Consider the following 10038-nt stretch of genomic DNA (forward strand, 5'->3'; position numbering starts at 1 on the left):
CGGCTACACGGTAAATCAGTCAAATGTAAAGGCTGTAAACTCAACTTGATACCTAGGAATTAAAATTACATACGAGGGTAAGTCAATTATTAACCGCAATTTAGTTACATTTTTGTTTATTTTGATAGTACTGTCGTTTTACGTTGATGACGCATGCTATGTTTATTTGTTGTCATATCTTTTCAATTTTCAAGCTGCTAGGTTGGTTTCGTTATCGCTGCCGTGCTGTTAATCATGGCTGCTCCACTGTCTATTTGCACCGAAGAGGAGCAACGTTCAGTGATCCGTTTTTTGTGGTCGGATGGCGTATCAGGGGCCGAAATTATCGAAGGCTTTCGGTACAGTACGGGAACAGTGTTTTGCCACAACGGAGTGTCTACGAATGGATTGAAATATTCCGAAATGGTCGCACAAGTGCTACGCACGATGAAGGAACCGGACGATCGTTCACCGCCACAAATGAAGAAACCATTGAGCGCTCACGTGAAATGGGTCTTTTAGACAGACGATTAACCATTGACGAAGTGGCAAATTAGTCACGGTTCTTCCTACGAAATCATCCACAACAGACTCGGGTTTCATAAAGTTTATGGAAGATGGGTCCCAAAAGAACTCACACAGTTGCATAAACAAATGCTCTTGGACATCTGCAAAAAACATTTGGATCTCTTTGGTAACGAAGGGGACAACTTCTTAGACATGATTATTACCGCTGACGAAACGTGGATCCATCATTACGAGCAGGAGAGTAAACGGCAGAGTACGGAATGGAAACATCCAAATCCGCCGTGCAAGAAAAAGTTGAAGACCAAACCGTCCGCAGGAAAACTGATGCACAACAATAAACAGTGTACGTAACAGTGAGATTCTTACTTCCAGGCTAAAGCCTGCAATTTGAAGCAAACGCCGAGGATTTCTGTCAAAAGATGTGTGGTTGCACGACAATGCCCGTCGGCATACTGCTGCCCAAACTGCTGAAACGCTCCAGAAACTCAAATTTGAAGTACTGGATCATCCGTCATAGAGTCCCGATCTTGCCCCCGTCTATCACTTGTTTGGTCCACTGAAACAGGCGTAAGGGGCCGTCGATTTGCCTCGGACGAAGCAGTGAAGAAGTGATGCATTCCTGGCTCGCAGGTCAACCGAGAACCTCTTTTTATGAGGGCATGAGGAAGCTTGTACAACGATGAACCAAGTGCGTTGAAACGCAAGGAGACTATGTCGAAAAATGATTTTCTTGTAAGTTTCCTATTTTATTACAATAAAATTTTATAACTACTTCGCGGATAATAAATGACTTAGCCTCGTACAACTTAAGCTGGAAAGAACACATAGAAAATGTTGTGGGGAAGGCAAACCAAAGATTGCGATTTATTGACAGAAAACTTAGAAGAGCAGCAGTTCTACTGTATCAGATCGGATTAAAGGAAAAACATCAAAGCAATTCAAAGGCGGGCTGCTAGATTTGTTGCCAATAGGTTCGAACCACACGAAAGTATTACTGAGATGCTTCGGGAACTCAAATAGAAATTCCTAGAGGGAAGCGACGTTCTTTTCGAGGAACACTGTCGAGAAAATTCTGACTGCAGAACAATTCTATTGCCGCCAAAGCACATTTCCCGTAAGCACAACGAAAATAAGAGAAATTAGGACTCATACGGAGACATATAGACAGTCATTTCTCCGTCGCTCTGTTTGCGAGTGGAACAGGAAAGGAAATGTGATTCTTGAGTTTCTCCCGGCGTTTTTGATAATCAAAATATCCACGGGTGTGCTGCCGGCCTATAGTGTCCAACGGGCACAATATTTCGGCGATCGGAAGACAACGCACACTGATGTGTATTTGCACGCAGACAGCTGCCACCACCCTTCACAGAGGAATGGGGTACTTTAAACTCTAGTACATAGGGCGCGCACTATCTCTGACGCAGAGAGTCTACCCCAGGAATTGGAACATCTGAGAACTGTATTTCGAAAAAATGGGTACTCAGAGTGGCAGAGTCAACGTGCTCTCCGCCCAACCACTACAGCACAACCTGTTGAGATGGATGAAGTCACGAGGGAGGAGGTAGGCACTGCATTTATTCCATACACAGGCGCACTCTCGGGGAAAATCGCCCACATTCTGAAGAAACACCGGGTCGGAACTGTGTTTTGTCCTCCAAATAAATCTCGTGCACTGGTGGGGAGCGCCAAAGATGACCTCGGTTTGAGGAAGGCCGGCGTGTACCAGATTCCGTGTCAATGTGGCAAGTCGTATATTGGTCAGACGATGCGTACCATCGAGGATCGATGCCGTGAACACCAGAGGCACACTAGACTGATGTATCCGAGCAAGTCGGCGGTCGCTGAACATTGTTTGTCGGAAAATCACGCCATGGAGTATGACAGCACGAGGATTCTGGTACAGACGTCGAGATACTGGGACAGCGTTGTTAGAGAGGCCATCGAAATTCGCACCAATGACGACCTCATAAACCGTGACTGTGGCTATAATCTTAGCAAGGCTTGGGAACCAGCGATTGGGTTAATCAAGAGTAAATCGAGCAAACGTATAGTTGTGACGACCACGGTGGACAGAGCCATCACACCGACGTCATCTCAGACGCCGTCGCAATCTGTTCCACCGCGCGACCGTGGCGCGGGGCGTGGACGGCGGAGGGAGCGCGCCGCGAGCGGAGGGTGTTTAAATCGGCCGCCGCCGCGACCGAACCCAGTTCCCTCTGAGCAGCCAAAGCGTACGGATCTCCGTGCCGGCACGTTCACAGGAGCTCAGTCCGTCAGTTCACCTGATGATGGCGACATGTATGATCGCCGAAATATTGTGCCCGTTCGACACTATAGACCGGCAGCACACCCGTGGATATTTTGATTAGGAAAGGAAATGACTAGTAGTGGCGCAGGGTACCGTCCGCCATGAACCGTACGGTGGCTTGCGAATTATGTATGTAAAAGTAGACGTTTAATAATATATAAAAATTTTATATACATTCTCTCGGTTAAGTACATATTAGGTGCCCATTACATCATGGAGTATTAATATGTCAGTGATTAATAAACACAGGTATTCAAAAGTTTTGAGTCTTATGTTGTAAGAAACCCTGCCTCCTTTGCTCCACCTTTCATGAAACTAACCTTGGTTGTACCGCTCCACAATCTTCAGCACTGTTCCTTAACGCTCCGATTCAAATTGTAGCCATTACGAAAAATGTTGGTTCACAATAGGCTGTAATTTCCCAGACTCGTGTTACGCATACCACATGTACGGTGTAATACGTATCTGATGTATTCAGGTCCTAACAACCATACCACAACAAAGGTCAGAATTTAATAATGATTGTGGTGTTGCTCACGCTGCTAAATACTGCATTTTCGGGCAACAACGATGTTATTATGTGGCAGGTGTCATTAGAGCACAGTTAAAAAAGTCATTTCATGTAATAATGAATAAACTAGGCATTCATCGTTTCGTGTTTCCCACGCTGGTCTCGTTGTAAAATCATGGCTCAATCGTCGAAAATCTAGGTGGTGATGATTCGAAGCTCGGATACAAAAAGGCCTAGGTTTTATTCTGCTATATTCAAAAGTTTTGTAGATGCGCTTCACAAACCATCCTTGAAGATTAAACCTTTCGAAGTTAGCACAATAGTGATGTAAAAAAAAAAAAAAAAAAAAAAAAAAAATCAGCACTCCGAATTTAAGTTACACTTCCTTTTAATAGCTTTTATTGCAATATCACGTAACACACAAAACATCACCTCACAATACAAAACATACTTGAAAACATCTTCCTCACTGTTAAAGTTCACATTTTATAGGCTGACTACGTTATGCGTCTTTCCAACATGACGTCCAAGACTTGACTTTTTCAAGGTCCGACTCTAACTACTAACTAATAACCGCTTACGCGCCCAAAAATCAGGGTTACAAGTACGTCAAAGATCATAGTGACAAAAGAAAGAATACACACAAGAATAATATCATTGCAATATAAACATATCGATGAATCAAAGTACTTCTACATTAATGAAATCAAATCTGAATGTTGTCTCAGAAATACGTCAACTACTTTACAGAAACACAGTAGAATATTGCTGGTATCGAGAGGTTCAGGTGAGCTGCCGTAATGGTTGCGTAATTCAAGTACCATTACAAGGTAAACTGATGTCGCATATAACTATATATCAGCATATGTCATGTAGAATATTAACCCAAATGAATTTATTCAATTCAGGTAGTATCAGACGGCTGTCAGTAGCGTTTACACGCAGAAATAAGAAGTGTGTTGTTGACTCAGAGCTAATACGTAACGGGCAGTGTGACTAGTGAATAGTCACTTAGCCACTAGACATTGTTCGTGAAGATGGATGAGGAAGGAATTTTCGAAGCCTCAAAAAGTCATTTGAATGTTCACGTCACATTCAAAGGGAGGAAGTCGCATTTCATCCGAAGAGTACAAAAGGGCCCACCCTAAATTAAAAGAGAGAGAAAGAACTCAGTATTGATTATGGTCACTGGAATTGCCAGTATCAGTAGTGTTATACTGGACGCTCGAGGCAGAAGAAAATTATAGCCTATGGACTTTAGGAAATTAAGGGGCACGTATAAACATCAGTCTGTTTTGTCGCAGCCACTGCAGTTACAGGAAATTGTTGCCCACAGATAGGCCGCTTCCTTACATACTGGCGCACCCTCTCCTCATTACATCTAGTTATCAATGTTATGCAATTAACTGCTTCCAGTTGCTGACCTGCTATAGGGATGTCAGAAGACATTTGATCAGAGAGTGTCAAGCGCAATTGAACAGGCGTGCTTTACTACCATCAGTTACGTAACTTCCCTATAGAGTCCATCTTTTTGTATACTAGGGGTAGTGAGTGTTTACATGTTGAGATAATCCGCCAAGAAATCTTCGTTTGCAGCACCCAACATTAACAGTTCGTTTTTCAGTACTTTCTGTTTAAACAATACGGGCCGATTTGCCTTACTACCTTGGCCATATAGATAGTAATGAAGCAGCTGAGAGCCTGAATTAAGCATAAGACTGTCTGAGGTGGAGAAGAGGAACTTCTTTCCTTCTGGTCGAACGCTAAACTTGATAAGAGCACTCAACGACTCCCAATAAACTTTACAAATAATTAAGGTTTTGCATCTTCGACCATAAGCTTTACATGCATAACGCTAAGTATCTAACACATTAACTCAGTTGTAAAGTAATCAAAAGTCTGGATCTGTTTTATACAGGGGCCTTCAATTCTTTAACCTGCCGCCATATCCGACCAGTAACCCCCCCCTCCCCCCTCATCCCCGACTCATTAAAGAATCGAATAAGTCTGGGGTGGGGGGTTGTGGGGGGTTACTGGTTAACCTACCTGATAACGTTATCAGTTCATAAAGTAAGAATATCTATGGAGTGAGCATTTAGATGCGCAGAACACGATTTTTGTCGTCAGTACACTGTCTTCCAAGTCACGTGACTATGTAGTAATTCGTATGAAAAGTAACTCTCCCTCCTTTCATGTATTTCGAACTTGCATTCGTAGCAGCAACAATCATTTTCCTTTGTTGTTATTAATAAGTAAATGTGTAAAAAATAAGACAAATGCGTGTAACATTAATGTTTCGATTAAACACAGAATGTAAACAGCATTATACTCAAGTCGAATGGGTCAAATGGCTCTGAGCACTATGGGACTTAACATCTGTCATCAGTCCCCTAGACTTGGAACTACTTAAACCTAACTAACCTAAGGACATCACACACATCCATGCCCGAGGTAGGATTCGAACCTGCGACAGTAGCAACAGCGCGGTTCCGGACTGGAGCGCCTAGAACAGCTCGGTCAAACCGGCCGGCTATACTCAAGTCACGTGACAAATGCGCTTAAATGTTGGCAGCGTGAGAAGTACGTTAGCTTACTCCAGAAGTACTCCTATTGTATATGTCTGCCACAGGTCCATGGACAGCAAAACTTGCCTCACATGTATGTGAATCAGAAGCGAATCTAATTCACTTGTGGCAAAGGCGATTACTTGACTACATGTGTCAGCAGATTTTCGGCAGCATTCCACAGCCGAAGAGCCAGGCAGGATATGCCGTTATGTCCTAACCACATATCAATCAATTATATAGCGCAAAAAGCGAACACACGTAACACATTCTCCGTCACATGGATTTCTCGCCCTTCCTCTCAGCTTACGTTAAGTTGATCTTCTCGGACAAGAAAGGCTTCCAGCCAAAAATAGCAAGCACCAAGGCCAGGATGAGGGAATGTCCGTCATGTATAGGCCCTTCGTTAATACCACTAGGAAAGAAAGAGGAAACGTACTCAACAATATGATTAAGGTGTTCTGCTGCTGATTATAATAAAGCAAGTCAAACGGCCTATCACCGTCAAGATCTGACTTGTAATTATGAACGATCGTAGTTCTCGAAAATCACGATTACCTGTTTCGTGTACTTTTCTCTCAGTACTGCAGCGACGCAGCAGCCAACAAGTGCTTCAGTTCCTGACTTTGATATAATAAATTTGATAATTTTGGTGTACTATTTGGTTTGTGCAAAGACCACTCCTTTTATTATTAACCAATTCGTACGTTTCTGTACGTCCTTGGAATAGCATTCTGCATTAGTTGCATCTCGTGAATTTCCCACCTAAAGGTACACAAACACTCTGTGAAGTACAGAAAGAATGAATAAGTCAGCGTACCACAAGCCCTTGCTACTGCAATGTGTGAGTAAAATCTGGCCAGTAAACAAGTAGGCACAGAAGAGTGTACCTACCTATCGTAGAGTTTGCTCTCCAGGTATCGTACAAGAATCATGTCATAAATAGTTGACAAGATGGATCAACACCACTGAAAATCAAGTAAATTGCTCTTGAATCTTTCTTATTGCAGTGCGTGCTTTGTTTCATCACTGATATACTCTGCTTTAACGAATGTTATCTTCAGTGTATCTTAAGTATTGAGAAAGCTCATACAATTAGATCGAAACTTTACGTGAGAATGCCCTGACATAAATCCAAAGTGCCTTATGTATAAGTTCCTCGGTTTTAATAATGGAAAATGAATACCTGTTTCTTTGTATAATGGTTACCGCGTTGGTCATCTTGGCATGAATAATTTTCAAAGACTGTAAGTATCAATAGACCTGTGAAACTTGCGACAGGTCACACGACGTGCGATGATCGTTCATCCATCGAAGTATCCACTGCTAAATGTAGGCGCTTGTACACTAGATCGTCCGTCGTGACATTCGAACTTTTGAGGCGACTCTCAAGCAGTTCGCGATGCAATGAATTTCTGCAGACGCTGCCCTGTGAATTATACGTTCCTGACCGATACTGCAACGAAGCTGACAAACGAAAAAACAAAATTCAGTCATAAAGGGTGTTCCTTACTAAAGTTTAAAGAAACCCGCAGCGGCGTAGATGATGCTGAGACAAGTAACTTAGTACACTGAAGCGCGAAAGAAACTGGTATAGGCATGCCTATTCAAATACGACGCTGCGGTCGGCAACGCCAATATAAGACAATATGCGTCTGGCACAGTTGCTAGACCGGTTACTGCTGCTACAATGACAGGTTACCAAGATTTAAGTGAGTTTGAACGTTATGTTATAGTCGGCGAACGAGCGATGGAATGGAGACTTTCCCGTAGACGATTCCACGAGTGTACCGTGAATATCAGGATTCCGGAAAAACATCAAATCTCCGACATCGCTGCGACTGGTAAAAGATCCTGCAAGAACGGGACCAAAGCCGACTGAAGAGAATCGTTCAGCGTGATGGAAGTGCTACCCTTCTGCAAATTGCAGTAGATTTCAATGCTGGGCCATCAACTAGTGTCAGCGTACGAACCATTCAATGAAACATCATCGATATGGGCTTTCGGAGCCGAAGGCCCACTCGTGTACCCTTGATGACTGCACGACACAAAGCTTTACGCGTTGCCTGGGCCCGTCAACACCGACATGATGACTGCAAACATGTTACTGGTCGGACGAGTCTCGTTTCAAATTGTATCGAGCGGATGGCCGTGTACGGGTATGCAGACAACCTCATGAATCCATGGACCGAGAATGTCAACAGGGTACTGTTCAAGCTGGTGGAGGCTCAGTAATGGGGTGTAACACGTGCAGTTGGAGTGATATGGGGCCCCTGACACGTGTAGATGTGATTCTGACAGGTGACACGTACGTAAGCACCCTGTGTGATCACTTGCATCCATTCATGTCCATTGTGCATTCCGACGGACTTGAGCAATTCCAGCAGGACAATGCGACACCCCACACGTCCAGAATTGCTGCAGAGTGGCTCCAGGAACATTCTACTGAGTTTACACACTTCCGCTGGCAACCATTATTGAGCATATCTGGGATGTCTTGCAACGTGCTGCTCAGAAGAGATCTCCACCCCCTCGTACTCTTTTAGGATTTATGGACAGCGCCGCACGATTCATGGTGTCAATTCCCTCCAGCACTACTTTAGACATTAGTCGAGTCCATTCTACGTCGTGTTGCGGAACTTCTGCGTGCTCGCGGGGCCCTACACGATTTGAGGCAGGTGTACCAATTTCTTTGGTCTTCAGTGTGTTGCCGCAAACGTCGGGAAACACCTCAAAACCGGATGACAAATGATGAACATGTGACGTCACATCCAAAATACGGAGAATATTATCGAGCCAGTAAGTGAAGGGATGACTGAGCGATGCAATACTTGCATTCGCGCAAATGGTGCAAATGTCTATTACCTTCAGTAAATGTGACCTGTCGTAAACATAGTAGTTACAAAATTATTTTTCTCGCTATAACCAAACAAAAGCTGTTCTTGTTATGTGTTTCTTTTTTTTGTTTTTTGTTTTTCTTTGCAGACATTATGCAGTAAAGAAAACGTAGATCATTTATTGGTAAATACGCAATTCGGAAGCTTATATTCATTTGCTTTTGACGCAACACAGAAGGTTTTTGTTGTACTGTACCATGCAATAAACTAGCAGTGACCGCGAGACCGGGACAAAATTTACTTATTTACAAGTCAATGTAAACACGTAATTGTCTCACGCAATGAAAAACAATACTGCCTACTAGACTCATGTCTCAAACCCTGAACCCCACGCGCCAAAGTCGCGCTCGTATGCCCGGAACCACTCCGAGGTGTGATGAGGATGACGTTGGTTTCTGGGGCGTTCAACATCGCGGTCAGCAGCGCCCATACAAATTCCCAATCTTTCCAGTTCCAATCTCGCCACTTCCCGAATGACGATGAGATGATGAGGACAACACAAACACCTAGTCCCCGGGCGGGGACCGAGCGATGTGGCGCAGTCCCTAGCACACTGGACTCTCATTCGGTAGGACGACGGTTCAATCCCAAGTCCGGCCGTCCTGATTTAGGTTTTCCGTGATTTCCCTAAATCGCTCCAGGCAAATATCGGGATGGTTCCTTTGAAAGGGCATGGCCAACTTCCTTCCCCGTCCTTCCCTAATCTTATGAGACCGATGACCTCGCTGTTTAGTCTCCTCCTCCAAACAACCCAACTCAACCAACCCGGGCGGGCAAAATCCCCGACCCGGTCGAGAATCGAACCCGGCCAATCCGAGGTTAATACTTGTCTTGGGTGTGATCTGGTGACGTCACATGTACAACATTTGTCATCCACTTTTGGGGTATTTTCCGGCACTTGCGGCCCCATGTGCCTTATATTAAATTACTTGTCTCAGGGTAATCTGTGTCGCTTCGGAGGTTTGTGTAAGTTAATAAAAATCAGCCACTAGTACGGCGCTAGACGTCCAGATACTACGAAGGCGGCGAACAGCATCTTTGCTACGTTTTGCCATTTCGTTTTGTGGCGTGTGTCTGCAAATTCCGTACGAACATTTTTTGCTGATCCATCATGTAATCGTTTCTGAAAAACAGAACAACGTTCGCACAACTGTTGCAGGACTGGAACCGCACCCCCAGGGTAATACCGGCCATTTAGGCGCCATGGCGGCACAGACCACGTGACCGGCGGCCACACGCAGCACGTAGTTT

This window comes from Schistocerca serialis, chromosome 4 (assembly GCF_023864345.2).
Source record: "Schistocerca serialis cubense isolate TAMUIC-IGC-003099 chromosome 4, iqSchSeri2.2, whole genome shotgun sequence".
NCBI lineage: Eukaryota > Metazoa > Arthropoda > Insecta > Orthoptera > Acrididae > Schistocerca > Schistocerca serialis.